The sequence below is a fragment of the Triticum urartu genome, chromosome 2 (assembly GCF_003073215.2).
Source record: "Triticum urartu cultivar G1812 chromosome 2, Tu2.1, whole genome shotgun sequence".
Lineage (NCBI taxonomy): Eukaryota > Viridiplantae > Streptophyta > Magnoliopsida > Poales > Poaceae > Triticum > Triticum urartu.
The window spans coordinates 514,620,991-514,636,695 of record NC_053023.1 but is presented as its reverse complement, the minus strand read 5'-3'; the positions used below and the strand labels follow the sequence as shown (position 1 = coordinate 514,636,695).

The 15,705-nt window shown below is 43.6% G+C and overlaps 1 long non-coding RNA gene across 1 annotated transcript; it reads left to right on the top strand.

The window, feature by feature from the left end:
• Positions 1 to 14,405: 14,405 nt before the first annotated feature.
• On the top strand, positions 14,406 to 14,757 carry LOC125541739. The gene is made up of 3 exons (XR_007297634.1): positions 14,406 to 14,480; positions 14,565 to 14,633; positions 14,710 to 14,757. It is a non-coding gene; the product is annotated as an uncharacterized LOC125541739 (long non-coding RNA).
• Positions 14,758 to 15,705: the final 948 nt, after the last annotated feature.

The window sequence follows — 15,705 nt, the reverse complement described above, 5'->3', positions numbered from 1 at the left end:
TGCTTCATCTACCTTAGTGGGCTATGTAATAGATACAAAAGCATAGTGCCCACAAAAGTTAGAAAAATGTGAAGCTTTTGAGCGTGTGAGAGGACCTGGTGCTTTGATGTCATTGATGATATTTTCAACTTGCACTTCTTTTGCAATGCGAGGATGAGCTGGTTGTCGCTGAAGAATTTGATCAGCGTTTTCTTCAGCACCATTTTCTTCAGCATTTTCTTCAGGTGCATTAGCCCGACGTTCTTCATGTTCTGGAATGAATTCTTCAGCAGATTCTTCAGTAGGAATGACATACTCAGTAGCCTTGAACTTGATAGTTTCCTCAGGTGCTGGTTCATCTATCACAGTAGGTAGGTGCTCTCTTTGCGAGCCATTAGTTTCATCGAACCGCACATCTATAGTTTCAACAACTTTGTGAAGAATGTTGTTGAAGACTATGTAGGTGTGCGAGTCCTTTCCGTAACCAAGCATAAAACCTTCATGTGCTTTCGGTGCAAATTTTGAGTTGTGATGAGGATCTCTAATCCAACATTTAGCACCAAAGACTTTGAAATAACTTACATTGGGTTTCTTATCAGTGAGGAGTTCATAGGAAGTCTTCTTGAAGAATTTGTGAAGATATACTCTGTTGATGATATGGCACGCAGTATCAATTGCCTCAGTCCAGAAACAACGAGGCGTTTTGTATTCATCAAGCATAGTGCGAGCCATCTCAGCAAGAGTCCTGTTCTTGCACTCCACGACGCTGTTCTACTGAGGAGTATAAGGAGCAGATAACTCATGAGTAATACCAAGTTCATCAAGATAGTCATCGAGACCAGAATTCTTGAACTCAGTGTCATTGTCACTTCTGGTGTGCTTGATCTTCACACCAAAGTTGGTTGAAGCCCTCGAGGAAAATCATTTGAAGACTTCCTGCACTGCATGTTTGTAAGTAACAAGGTGTACCCATGTATAACGAGAGTAATCATCAACAATAACAAAGCCATATTGAGATGCTTCATTTGAAATAGCAGAATAATGATTAGGACCAAAGAGATCCATGTGAAGCAATTCAAATGGGCGAGTGGTGGTCATGATAGTCTTCGCTGGATGCTTGGCCTTCATCATCTTCCCAGCTTCACAGGCTCTGCATAGGTGATCCTTGAGGAATTTGACATTCTCGATGCCAATGACATGCTTCTTCTTAGCAAGTGTGTGTGCAAATTCCTCATGCCTGTATGACCAAGTCATCGATGCCAGAGCCAGCCTTCTGAAGCTTTTGCAAGTAGACACACGGCTGGTTGTGGTCCTATAGAGAAATCAACAATATACATGTCTCCTCTCCTAAAGTCTTCGAAGACTTTGGAATTGTCAGCCTCCATAACCACAACACAACAGTACTTGCCAAAGACAACAACCATATAAAGATCACAAAGCATTGAGACAGACATAAGGTTGTATCCTAGGGACTCAACAAGCATGACTTTGTCCATGTGTCAATCCTTTGTGATCGCAACCTTACCTAGACCCAATACCTGACTTTTGCCTTTGTCAGCAAAGATGATATGCTTCAGATGCGACGGAGATAATGGAGCATCCATCAATAGATTCTTGTCACCAGTCATGTGATTTGTACATCCACTATCGAGGACCCACTCAGTGGCTTTGGGTTGATCATCCTGCAGATGAATTAGTGCAGCTTACAAACTCATATACTTCATCAGTGAAGAATATGACATCAATTCATCAGATCAACTTCATCAAGAAAAAGAACAGATAAAGCAATATGAGGACGTGAGAAATGGAAGTTCATTTCTTCATGATTAGCCTGCATCCTATCAGGCATGCTCAGGTCTCCAGCAAATTCTTCAGACGATTACGTACGTCTGGAGACCTGACCCTGCAGAAGAGATTAGTTCTTTTTCTTCACCACCCACATCTGAAGGGGTGACAAAGAGTTCATCATTCTGCGAGCTCCATACGAGAAGGATGGCATAGAAGCTAGTCCATTTCGTTTCACATAAGAGGGGTTAGAATAAGCATAAGAGTATGCAGAGAAATTCTTCAAGGACTTATGGACATAATGATTTGAAGAATAATGCACATATCCATAATCCTTAGATCTTCCCTGCGAAACAAACGGGTTAGCACGATGATGTTCATATGAGGACTTTGATCCTTTTGAGGAATTTGATCCAAGTGAGGAGTTTGGTCCGTATGAGGACTTGGATCCATATGAAGAATTTGGTCCATATGAAGAATTTGATCTGGGGTTCCTATTCTTCACAGGTGGCGTCATGATGACATTCACCTGAAGATTTTCAAGGCATCTTTTGGGAACCTAGATTTTCTTCATAGGGGGACCGTTCCTGCAGTTAGTGCCAACATATCTAGCAAATACTTCACCATTCTGATTTTTGAACAGTTTGTAGTTGGAGTCAAATGACTCATCATCAGAATGAGGAGATTCACATGCAAATCCAGATAGGTTAGATGGATCAAATGGAGGTCCCTTTGCAGCAACCCATGTAGTTTTGGGGTACTACTCAGGCTTCCAATATGTACCATCAGCATTGAGTTTTCTCTCAAAAGCAATACCCTCTTTCCTAGGGTTCCTGTTGAGGATCTGCTTTTTAAGCACATCATAAAGAGTCTGATGCCCTTTGAGGCTTTTGTACATGCCTGTCATGTACAATTCCTTCAACCCTGCATCATCAGTGATACTAGCAATGTCCTCATATGAGGAATTAGTGATAGCAGAGGCATGTGAAGAATTTGAAACATTAGCAGCATTTGAACATTCAGGTGAAGAATTAGCATATTCACCTTCAATGCATTTCAAACATGGAGGAACAAATTCTTCCTGAGATGCGCTGATTTGTTGAGCAAGTAATGAATCGCGCTCCTTCTGAAGATCTTGATAACTCACTCTTAGCTTCTAAAGATCTTGCTTTATTTGAAGAAATTCATAAGAAAGCTTCTCATGATCGGATAAGAGAGTGTTATGATGACTTTGAAGATTGTCAAACCTAGTCTGAAATCTCTGAAGATTTTTAGTCAAGGCTTTAGTGCGATCCATTTCTTCACCCAACATATCATCACTTTTTTATAGCATGTTTTGAACCTTTTCTAAAGCCCTTTGTTGTTTTACAGCAATCTTAGCAAGTTTAGAATAGTTGGGCTTAAGGTTTTCATCAGATTCATTCTCACTTGATTCAGATGAGGTATATTTGAGTACCTTGGCACCCTTTGCCATGAAGCAATAGGTGGGAGCGTAGTCATCATCCCCTTCATCAGCCTTGTTGGTGAGGTCATTTTCTTCAGTGTTGAAGATAGACTTGCTGACGAATGCAGTAGCGAGAGCTAGGCTCGCCACTCCGGATTCGGACTCCTCAGATGACTCCTCTTCCTCATTTTCTTCAGATTCAGCCTCAGAGTCCATTTCCTTGCCAATGAATGCCCTAGCCTTCTTGGAGCTGCTCTTGTTGTGATATGAAGGCTTTCAGGATTTTGATGATGAAGATTTTGTGGATTTCTTCTTTTTCTTCGCATCATCAGAACTGTAATCCTTGTATTTCTTCTTCTTTGATTTCTTTTCCCACTAAGGACAATCTTGAATGTAATGTCCAGGTTTCTTGCATTTGTGACAGAGCCTCCTCTTGTAGTCACTGGATGAGGAATCATTGCTTCTTGAGGGTCTTCCAAGGCGACCACGTCTTGAGAACTTTTGGAACTTCTTCACCAGCAGAGCCAGATCATGGCTTAGTTCTTCAGGATCACCAAGGCTGCTACCAGAGTCTTCATCTTTGAACACAGATACTGCCTTGGCCTTCAGTGCATGTGATCTGCCATAGCTTGAACCATAGAGATCTCTTTTTTCAGCAAGTTGGAACTCATGAGTATTTACCCTCTCGAGAATATCAGCGGGATCAAGTGACTTGTAATCAGCACGTTCTTGTATCATCAATGCCAGAGTGTCAAATGAGGAATCAAGCGATCTCAGCAATTTCTTCACCACCTCATGGTTGGTGATGTCAGTGGCACCAAGTGCTTGAAGCTCATTTGAGATGTCAGTGAGGCGATTGAAGGTTTGTTGAACATTTTCATTATCGAGTCTTTTGAAGCGATTGAAGAGATTGCGAAGAACATCAACTCGAGAGTCACGCTGTGTTGAGACTCCTTCATTCACTTTGGACAACCTGTCCCAGATAAGCTTCGCTGTCTCCAAAGCACTCACTCTGCCATACTGTCCTTTGCTCAGATGGCCATATATGATATTCTTCGCTTGAGAGTCGAGTTGCTTGAATCTCTTCACATCAGCAGCATTCAGAGAAGGTGTGATTGAGGGAACACCATTTTCCACAACATACCAGAGATCGTTATCAATTGCCTCAAGATGCATTCGCATCTTATTCTTCCAGTAGGGGTAGTCCGTCCCATCGAAGGTAGGACACCCAGCAGAGACCTTGATCATACCTGCGGTCAACATAACTAAAACTCCAGGCGGTTAAACCAAAATCACATAGAACAAGGGAGTACCTTGCTCTGATACCAATTGAAAATGCGTTATATCGACTAGAGGGGGGTGAATAGGCGATTTTTATGAAATTCTTCACTGACGAATTTTCCGGTGAGGAAATTCCTTAGCGAAGAACTACTAGCAGCGGAATGAGTACTCAAGAGTAAACATAACAGAATACAAGCATAGTCATCATGATGAAATGAAGACAGGCACAGAGTACAGGAAGCGTAAGCACAGGATAACACAGGATGAAGATAAACAGACTGAAGAAATTGAACTAAGGAAATTGAGAAAGTCTTCAGTCAAAGTCTTCAAACACAGATATGAACAAGCACACAACACAGTTATGAGGAACTGAAAGAGTTGAGGAAATAGAAACTAGTAAGCTTGGTGAAGACAATGATTTGGTAGACCAGTTCCAACTGCTGTCTCAGTTGTATGTCTGGTTGGAGCGGCTAAGTATTTAAACTCGAGGACACACAGTCCCGGACACCCAGTCCTGAACATGCAGCTCAGGACTCCCAGTCCTCACCGTATTCTCCTTGAACTAAGGTCACACAGACCTCGTCCAATCACTCGTGGTAAGTCTTCAGGCGACTTCCAAACCTTCACAAACTCGGTCACTCGGCGATCCACAATTCCTCTTGGATGCTCTAGACCATGACGGCTAACCGTCTGGAAGAAGCATAGTCTTCAAAGGTAACAAGCGTCGGATCCACGCAGGATCAATCTCTTCAGTGATGCTCAATCACTTGGGGTTTGTAGGTGTTTGGGTTTTGGGTTTTTCCTCACTTGATGATTTTTGCTCAAAGTCCTCAGAGGATGGGTTGCTCTCAAATGACAAGTGTCAGCTTCTCTCGGAGTAGCCAACCAGCTAGTGGTTGTAGGGGGCGGCTATTTATAGCCTAGGGAGCAGCCCGACATGATAAGACATAAATGCCCTTCAATGATATGACCGTTAGGTGGATAGATATTTTGGGACAGCTGGCGCATAGCACAAAACGGTCGGAATTTTGAGTAGCAAAATCCTCAGGGCTATCATGTTCCTCACTGTGTAGGAAATCCGCACTGGCGAATTCCTAACTCCTTAGTCAGAACAAATTCCTCAGAGACCAGAAGAACTTCGTCTCTGTCGCTGAAGAATATGACTGGACTGTATGAGATTTCCAATGGCTTCACTCGAAGGGATTGGTAGGTGTAGGATTTTGAGTTGAGCATCACATGGAAATTTTCCTTAGTATTTCCTTGACCCCCTTTAACAGTACGGTGTTTCCTATGACTCAAGAAAGAGAAAATGAAACTACGAAAACAAAAGTCTTCACGCTTCATGTTCCTCGAATGAATACTAAGTCTTCAAGGTCACACCATTTACTTCACTTTCAAAGTCTTCAGAAAGTCTTCAGAAATACAAAGTCTTCAGTCGAAGAACTTCATTTTTAGGGGTCGACTTTCTCTGTAAATATCAAACTCCTCATAGAATTATAGACCTGTGTACACTCACAAATGCATTAGTCCCTTAACCTATAAGTCTTCAATACACCAAAATCACTAAGGGGCACTAGATGCACTTACAAGAGTATTTAGAACAGCATGGTGGTTTGCTTTGGTTATGAAACTAGTCCTAATATGATGGGCATCCAAGAGGGATATAATAAAAACTTTCATATAAAGTGCATTGAATACTATGAGAAGTTTGATACTTGATGATTGTTTTGAGATATGAAGATGGTGATATTAGAGTCATGCTAGTTGAGTAGTTGTGAATTTGAGAAATACTTGTGTTGAAGTTTGTGATTCCCGTAGCATGCACGTATGGTGAACCATTATGTGATGAAGTCGGAGCATGATTTATTTATTGATTATCTTCCTTATGAGTGGCGGTCGGGGACGAGCGATGGTCTTTTCCTACCAATCTATCCCCCTAGGAGCATGCACGTAGTACTTTGCTTCGATAACTAATAGATTTTTGCAATAAGTATGTGAGTTCTTTATGACTAATGTTGAGTCCATGGATTATACGCACTCTCAACCTTCCACCATTGCTAGCCTCTCTAGTACCGCGCAACTTTCGCCGGTACCATAAACCCACCATATACCTGCCTCAAAACAGCCACCATACCTACCTATTATGGCATTTCCATAGCCATTCCGAGATATATTGCCATGCAACTTTCCACTGTTCCATTTACTATGACACGCTCCATCATTGTCATATTGCTTTGCATGATCATGTAGTTGACATTGTATTTGTGGCAAAGCCACCGTTCATAATTCTTCCATACATGTCACTCTTGAGTCATTGCACATCTCGGTACACCTCCGGAGGCATTCATATAGAGTCATATCTTGTTCTAAGTATCGAGTTGTAATTCTTGAGTTGTAAGTAAATAAAAGTGTGATGATCATCGTTATTAGAGCATTGTCCCAGTGAGGAAAGGATGATGGAGACCATGATTCCCCCACAAGTCGGGATGAGACTCCAGACGAAAATAAATAAATAAAAGAGACCAAAGAAGCCCAAATTAAAAAAAGAGATAAAAAGAGGCCATAAAAAAAGAGAAAGTCCCAAAAATGAGAGAAAAAGAGAGAAGGGGCAATGCTACTATCCTTTTACCACACTTGTTGTGACGCCCCCGATTTAATTGTACACTAATCATACACGCAAACGTGTACGATCAAGATCAGGGACTCACGGGAAGATATCACAACACAACTCTACAAATAAAATAAGTCATACAAGCATCATATTACAAGCCAGGGGCCTCGAGGGCTCGAATACAAGAGCTCGATCATAGACGAGTCAGCGGAAGCAACAATATCTGAGTACAGACATAAGCTAAATAAGTTTGCCTTAAGAAGGCTAGCACAAACTGGGATACAGATCGAAAGAGGCGTAGGCCTCCTGCCTGGGATCCTCCTAAACTACTCCTGGTCGTCGTCAGCGGGCATCACGTAGTAGTAGGCACCTCCGGTGTAGTAGGGGTCGTCGTCGAAGGTGGCGTCTGGCTCCTGGGCTCCAACATCTGGTTGCGACAACCAGGTAGAAGGGATAGGGGGGAAAGAGGGAGAAAGCAACCGTGAGTACTCATCCAAAGTACTCGCAAGCAAGGAGCTATACTACATATGTATGCATTGGTATCAAATGGGATAACGGTATCATATGTGGACTGAACTGCAGAAAGCCGGAATAAGGGGGGATAGCTAGTCCTTTCGAAGACTACGCTTCTGGCAGCCTCCGTCTTGCAGCATGTAGAAGAGATTAGACTGAAGTCCTCCAAGTAGCATCGCATAGCATAATCCTAACCGATGATCCTCCCCTCGTCACCTTGTGAGAGAGCGATCATCGGTTGTATCTGGCACTTGGAAGGGTGTTTTTTTTAAGTATCCGGTTCTAGTTGTCATAAGGTTAAGGTACAACTCCAAATCGTCCTGTTACCGAAGATCACGGCTATTCGAATAGATTAACTTCCCGTGTAATTAGTTTACCTAAATAGATTAATTAAGTTAAGCTAATTAATCTAAGTTAATTAATTGATTAATTAAATTTATTTATTTATTTTAAATTCCTTTTTTCTTTTGTTTTTGTTTTCGTTTCAGCGGGTGGGGCCCATAGCCAGTGGCTCTGGTGAGCCATAGTTGGCGCGGGCATCAGGCACATGCGCCTTGGCGTGGCCGAACCCGACTGAGCGCTGCGGTGCGCCGGGGGCCACGGCGCTGGCCAGGAGGCCGGAGCAGCGGCCGCGGGGGCGAGGGGCGGCGCGGGGACACGGTGGCGGTGGCTGGCGAGCAGTTGCAGGGTGGAGCTGGCGGTGAGAGAGGGCCAGCAGCGGGCGCGGCTGGAGACTACGCGCGTGTGGGGGGTGGGGAGCTCGGGCGAACAGGGGCATGGCCGGCGCGGGGTAGCGAGCAGTGCGAGGCTGCACGGCGAGGGCGAGGCGGCATCAGTGGGGCGCGCGGGCGAGCAGGGAGGAGGGGCACCGAGCGCTGGGTGCGAGTGGGCCGCGCGCATGCACCGCGAGGAGGCCGGGGCGCGCAAAGACGCGGACGCGGCGTGCGTGTAGAGGGGCGCGGAGGACCATGGCGAGGCGCAGGGCCGAGCGCGGTCGGCACGCGGTGGACGGCGCCGGCGACAGAGAACGAGGGGAGAGAGGGAGGACGGAGCTCACCGAGCCCTGTAGTTGAGCAAAGCCGGCTCGAGGAGGAGTCGGGGCTGGCGCGACGGGGCGGAGAAGTTCCAGGCGACGAGCAGCGACGGCAGGGTGGTCCGGCGACGGTGAGGCCTTCGGGCGGCGGCGCATCCAGATCGGAGAAGAGGGGGAGGCGAGGCGGTCCGGCGATGGGTGGCGGGGCGGCGCGCACGGGGTCGAGGGGCGAGGGGATCGGGATCCCGATCCAGATCCAGAACGACGAGGGGGAGTGGGGGCGAGTGGGTGTCGGTGGGGCTGGGGTTTCGGGGCAGTGGGGGGGTGGGGGCGCGGTGGGGGGGGCCGGCCGGGCGGCCGGGGGGGTGGGGGCCCTGGGGGGGCGCGGTGGCCAGCTGGGCCATTCGGCCCAGTTGAGGGGGGGCTTGCTCTTTTTTTTGCTTTGTTTTTATCTATTTGCATTTCTGCTTTTAAACCTTTTAAACTATTTAGACATTTTATAAAAATGTGTTTGCTGCCCCATAATTACCTGTGTAATATTTGGCAACCACCGAACATTTTTGTTTCAATTTTTGAAAACTTTTATTGCCGACATTAATTTTAATTTTAAATTTGAAGTTGACGCGGTTTGAACTAACGGGCGTTTAGCAACAGTAATCGGGATGACATGGCATGATTAGCGTGGGATTTCTGTAGCAAGATTATCCGGGCGTTACACTTGTGCTTCAAAGTAGCACCATGATCTTCATAATAGAGAGTCTCCTATGTTATCACTTTCATATACTAGTGGGAATTATTCATTATAGAACTTGGCTTGTATATTCCAGTGATGGGCTTCCTCAAATTGCCCTAGGTCTTCGTGAGCAAGCAAGTTGGATGCACACCCACTAGTTTCTTTTGTTGAGCTTTCATACATTTATAGCTCTAGTGCATCTGTTGCATGGCAATCCCTACTCACTCACATTGATATCTATTGATGGGCATCTCCATAGCGCATTGATACGCCTAGTTGATGTGAGACTATCTTCTGCTTTTTGTCTTCTCCACAACCACCATTCTACTCCACCTATAGTGTTATGTCCATGGCTCACGCTCATGTATTGCGTGAAGATTGAAAAAGTTTGAGAACATCAAAAGTATGAAACAATTGCTTGGCTTGTCATCGGGGTTGTGCATGATTTAAATATTTTGTGTGGTGAAGATGGAGCATAGCCAGACTATATGATTTTGTAGGTATAGCTTTCTTTGGCCATGTTATTTTGAGAAGACATGATTGCTTAGTTAGTATGCTTGAAGTATTATTGTTTTTATGTCAATATTAAACTTTTGTCTTGAATCTTATGGATCTGAATATTCTTGCCACAATAAAGAGAACTACATGGATAAATATGTTAGTTAGCATTCCACATCAAAAATTCTGTTTTTATCATTTACCTACTCGAGGACGAGCAGGAATTAAGCTTGGGGATGATGATACGTCTCCAACGTATCTATAATTTTTTATTGTTCCAGGCTATTATATTATCAACCTTGGATGTTTTATATGAATTTATATGCTATTTTATATGATTTTTGGGACTAACCTATTAACCTAGAGCCCAGTGCCAGTTTCTGTTTTTTTTCCTTGTTTTAGACTGTCGCAGAAAAGGAAAATCAAATGGAGTCCAATTGACATGAAACTTCATGGAACTTATTTTTGGAAGGAAAGCAACCCGGGAGACATGGAGTCTACGTAAGGGAAGCAACAAGGAAGCCACGAGGCAGGGGGCGCGCCCACCCCCCTGGGCGCGCCCTCCACCCTCGTGGACCCCTCGTGGCCCCCCTGACGTAATTCTTCCGCCTATATATCTCCATATACCCTAAAACTACCGAGGAGCACAATAGATCGGGAGTTCCACCGCCAGAAGCCTCTGTAGCCACCGAAAGCCAATCTAGACCCGTTCTGGCACCCTGCCGGAGGGGGCAATCCCTCTCCGGTGGCCATCTTCATCATCCCGATGCTCTCCATGACGAGGACGGAGTAGTTCTCCCTCGGGGCTGAGGGTATGTACCAGTAGCTATGTGTTTGATCTCTCTCTCTCTCTTGTGTTCTTGAGGTGGTACGATCTTGATGTATCACGTGCTTTGCTATTATAGTTGGATCTTATGATGTTTTCTCCCCCATCTACTCTCTTGTAATGGATCGAGTTTCCCCATTGAAGTTATCTTATCGGATTGAGTCTTTAAAGATTTGAGAACACTTGATGTATGTCTTGCCGTGCGTATCTGTGGTGACAATGGGATACCACGTGATTCACTTGATGTATGTTTTGATGATCAACTTGCGGGTTCCGCCCATGAACCTATGCATAGGGGTTGGCACATGTTTTCGTCGTGATTCTCTGGTAGAAACTTTGGGGCACTCTTTGAGGTTCTATGTGTTGGTTGAATAGATGAATCTAAGATTGTGTGATGCATATCGTATAATCATACCCACGGATACTTGCGGTGACATTGGAGTATCTAGGTGACATTAGGGTTTTTGTTGATGTGTGTCTTAAGGTGTTATTCTAGTACGAACTCTAGGGCTGTTTGTGACACTTATAGGAATAGCCTAATGGATTGATTGGAAAGAATAACTTTGAGGTGGTTTCATACCCTACCATAATCTCTTCGTTTGTTCTCCGCTATTGGTGACTTTGGAGTGACTCTTTGTTGCATGTTGAGGGATAGTTATATGATCCAATTATGTTATTATTGTTGAGAGGACTTGCACTAGTGAAAGTATGAACCCTAGGCCTTGTTTCCTAGCATTGCAATACCGTTTACGCTCACTTTTATCATTAGTTACCTTTGCTGTTTTTATATTTTCATATTACAAAAACTATTATCTACCATCCATATACCACTTGTATCACCATCTCTTCGCCGAACTAGTGCACCTATACAATTTACCATTGTATTGGGTGTGTTGGGGACACAAGAGACTCTTTGTTATTTGGTTGTAGGGTTGTTTGAGAGAGACCATCTTCATCCTACGCCTCCTACGGATTGATAAACCTTAGTTCATCCACTTGAGGGAAATTTGCTACTGTCCTACAAACCTCTGCACTTGGAGGCCCAACAACGTCTACAAGAACAAGGTTGTGTAGTAGACATCAAAGAACTCTGCAAATGAATGTAGGCTGTGAGAACTAAGGGATTCTCCGACGGACATGTACATGTGACTGCATTAGAGATGCGAGGGAAGGGAAGAGGTCATATGCATCCTCACAAGATTTTGAAGATAAATCAGTTTGAAGACATTGACCTCATAGAGCAAAGACATTCACTTATTTGAAGAGAGTCGATTCCAGATTTGTACGAATCCAGGAATAAGTACAAGTAAGGAATCTAACTAGTTATGAAGCATAAGTGAATATACTTTGCACAATATGAGATTCAGAAAGAGACAGATCCAGATTTGGAAGAGTATAGACCACTTTTGGGTGAAGTGGATGGATTCGACAGATCAAAAAAGACTGTAAAAAGTGAAAGTTATTTACCCCAAACGAACTGCTAGACGAGGCGGAAGGGAGGCCGAGCAGTTCCAATCTCCCGCGCCCTAACTCGGCGGCGGAAGACACCTACGGTGGCGGCGGAGAAGACGAGGTCCGCGGCCAGCGTGAGGACGGCGTCGAAGAGGTTGCGGCAATTAAGCGCTTCGTCTCCGGCGTCGACGCGAGCTATCGGTGGCGCTAGGGTTTGAGCGAGGTGGCGAGGTGGAAGAAGAGATAATGACCGTGCGGGATGGGTATTTATAAGGTAGGGGTGGCACAACGCAATTACGCAGGTGCCCCTAGCGGTTCACATCTGATGGACACATGGCATGCATGCAACTCATTGAAAGTTGTTCCATGTTCCCACGCACGCCTGGTTTGTCGGGTGGTCGTTCTGGCTTCTCCGGCATTCGGGCAAAAGAGATATAGCATTGAAAGCAGTTTTAAATGTGTGTCTCTGTATCTTTAGCTGACAAGGATGTAGCGAAGACATTCGACAGGTTTCAACAGAATGCATATGACTAGATAGAGAGATTTTGAGGAGGAAGCATAGAAGGGGTTAGGGTCCGATCACATTCACTTAGTTCAGAAAATGACAAGTCGAAGACATAGCTATAAGTGAATGTTGTAGAGGACAGAACACCATATATATATAAACACTATTCTGATCACGGGATCAGAATAATATTCTGATCACAACCTGAACTGCCTGAGTAACGCGCCTGACCTCCCCTCTGTACGAACCCGACCTTCGGGCTATCTTCTCAACCGTGCCTTCTACCGTGAGTTTTTCTGATCGTTCATGTTGTTGGCGATGTAAGTGTAATGTTTACACGGTTTTTAGAATCTAAATGCTTGTTTTGATTAGGAATCTAGCTCGTTGGCGGATTTGCTCTCAGGTGGTGATGAACATGGGTTTGTCACAAGTGTTTTGCATGTACTGGATGTTCTAGGATCCCTAATAGGATGAGAATTTGGTTTAGGTACGAGTTTACTTCATGATTTGTTGTTATTTTCGAACGAATTCGATTTGGTGTTCCGCCACCTCTGTTCTTCGTCTGCGGGATTGGTTTCGGCTGCTGTTGTAGATTTGTAGGTTTTCTGTTCAAATTGGGTGTGGATTTGTGTGCATTAGTGAGACAAAATGCTGCCCATGTTGTTAATTTGAATATGCGAGCTCATACAAATCAAAATCCGGTGATTGGATCTTCTGCCTCCTGCCGTGTTTTTTTGTTTGAGGGACAGTATGATGGGGATCATTTTCTTATTTATCCGGAGCATTATGACGTTCGAAATGGCGGTTGAATCCTCCCCGTTTTGTTAATTCGGTTTGGCTGGCTCATTCATTCTGAAATTGCGGATTGCACTTTCTGCCTCCTGTCGCGGTTTGTTCTTTGAGTGCACTGATTGATGGCGGATCTTTTTTGGATGTTTTATCTGGAGTATTATGATGTTCGAAACGGCTTTTGACGTGTCGGAATTGACCCAAACGATTAAATCTGGGAACCAAATTTAATCGGGGTTGTTGTTTCAATCAATTTTCATTCTGTTGGACAAGCTGGACTGCTAGAACTTTCGCACCTGAACTTCTGTGCTGTAAGTAGATGCTTGACTTCAGTCGATGGTTTGTTATTTTTGATGATCCACTATCTTCGGTAGATGCTGGACTTCTTTCGAATTAATGGTTGAACTTCTGGTTTTCCACATTGCATTCCATATTTTGCAAGGCAAAGGTGCATGGTGCTATATATTTTCTTTTTTTTCATTTTTTTATAATTTTAGTTCTTGAGATGTTATTTTTAGAGTTTGTCTCGTGGTCAATCATGGGATTAGTCCAAGTATGCATGCACTTTTTCCAGATCATTTAAGGGTCGTTGTACAAGCTGGACTTCTGTATTGTTCATACTTGAACTTCTGTTTTTCCTTCTTTGCAAGGTAATGGAGCAAGCCCTATGTGTTTCTTTCTTTTTATGTTATTTTCATTCTTTTGCATTGCTTTGGATTTTTTTGATAGTCCCATGAGCAACCATGTAATTGGCCTACGGATATGCGTATGTTTCTTATTTTTTCTAGTATGTTTTCATACTTATAGTAGTTGTTCGATCTTCAGTGAATAACTATCCTGAACTTCTGTATGCTAATCATTTTTAAAATGTTAATTTGAGGTTTTGACAAAATCTATTACTCAGTGTAGATTTGTTTTTGTTTAGCTAGAACTCGGTGTTCTTTTTGCCTTTGATGTGTTGCAGCATGTGGATCTTGAGCCTGTGCGCACTGAAAGACCAGGAGAAAAAGTTGCATATTACAAGATAGCTAGTAGGTGGTCCTGAATTGATGAGTGTTTTCTTTTAGAGTTGATGATATGATCGGTTCTTGTCCTAACGATGTTTCTTAACTTAGACCACTATAAATGGGCCTTGGATGAGCTATTCATTAAGCATGATTTCCGTCGAGTAATCATTCTGGAAGGTCTGATCTCCTTGATGGTTCTTGTTCTTAGATGTTTCTGCATGCCATCTCATTTCCATGGTTGATTGGTTTATAGATGACATGGAGATCGCCCCAGATTTCTTTGACTACTTCGAGGCTGTAGTGAAATTATTTGATACTGACAAGTATGTTACAACTGTACTCTGATTATACATGTCAAGACAATGAATAAATATCAAGTGTGTTTAATTACGTTACTGTAATTGTTGTTGTTGTGGTATTGAAGGACGATAATGGTTGTTTCTTCTCGGAATGACAATGGACAAAAGCAGTTCGTTTATGACCCAAGTTAGTTCTCTGTTCTGATAGGCCTCTGTTCACCTTTATTTCCACATTAGAAGGGAGAGTTGCTCAATTTTTCTAGATAATGCTTTGCAGAGGCTCTTTACCATTCAAAGCATCAAGGTCGGGGTCTGTTTTTAAAATGCTCAAGATCTTCATTGAATAACTATCCCGAACTTCTATATCTTTTCTATTTGAACTTCTTTAATTATAATTATGTTTGTTATTTTAGGATTTAAATGGGCCTATTGACAAATGCGGTAGCGCGAGGCCGAGCAGGGGGGAGGGGGGTTGGTGCAACGCGTATGGGCTTGGGATTGAGTACTTGCTGCTGGGAACTTCTGAGCTTCTTCATGAGTCTCTCGTCTTCCTGTCAAAAAAGAAAAAAAATGTTTATTAGCACACAAGTTACATCTGCCTATACCTTTCTAACTGAACTTAGCATTATTCACAGCCTGAACTTCTCATATATAAAGCTATTTGTAGCCTGGACTGATGCTCATAAACTACCTGAACTTCGCATGGCTGTAAGCAGGCAGATTTTCTACTATTTGCAGCCTGGACTGATGCTCACAGACTACATGAACTTCACATGTTACAGCAGGCAGATTTAAAAAAAGCTTTTGTAGCCTGGACTGATGCTCAGAGATGTAACTGAACTTCTCATGGATGTGAAGTTCAGGCAGATTTACTACTATTTTTGGCAGCCTGAACTTCTCATGGACTGATGCTCACAGATGTACCTGAACTTCTCATGGATGTGAAGTTT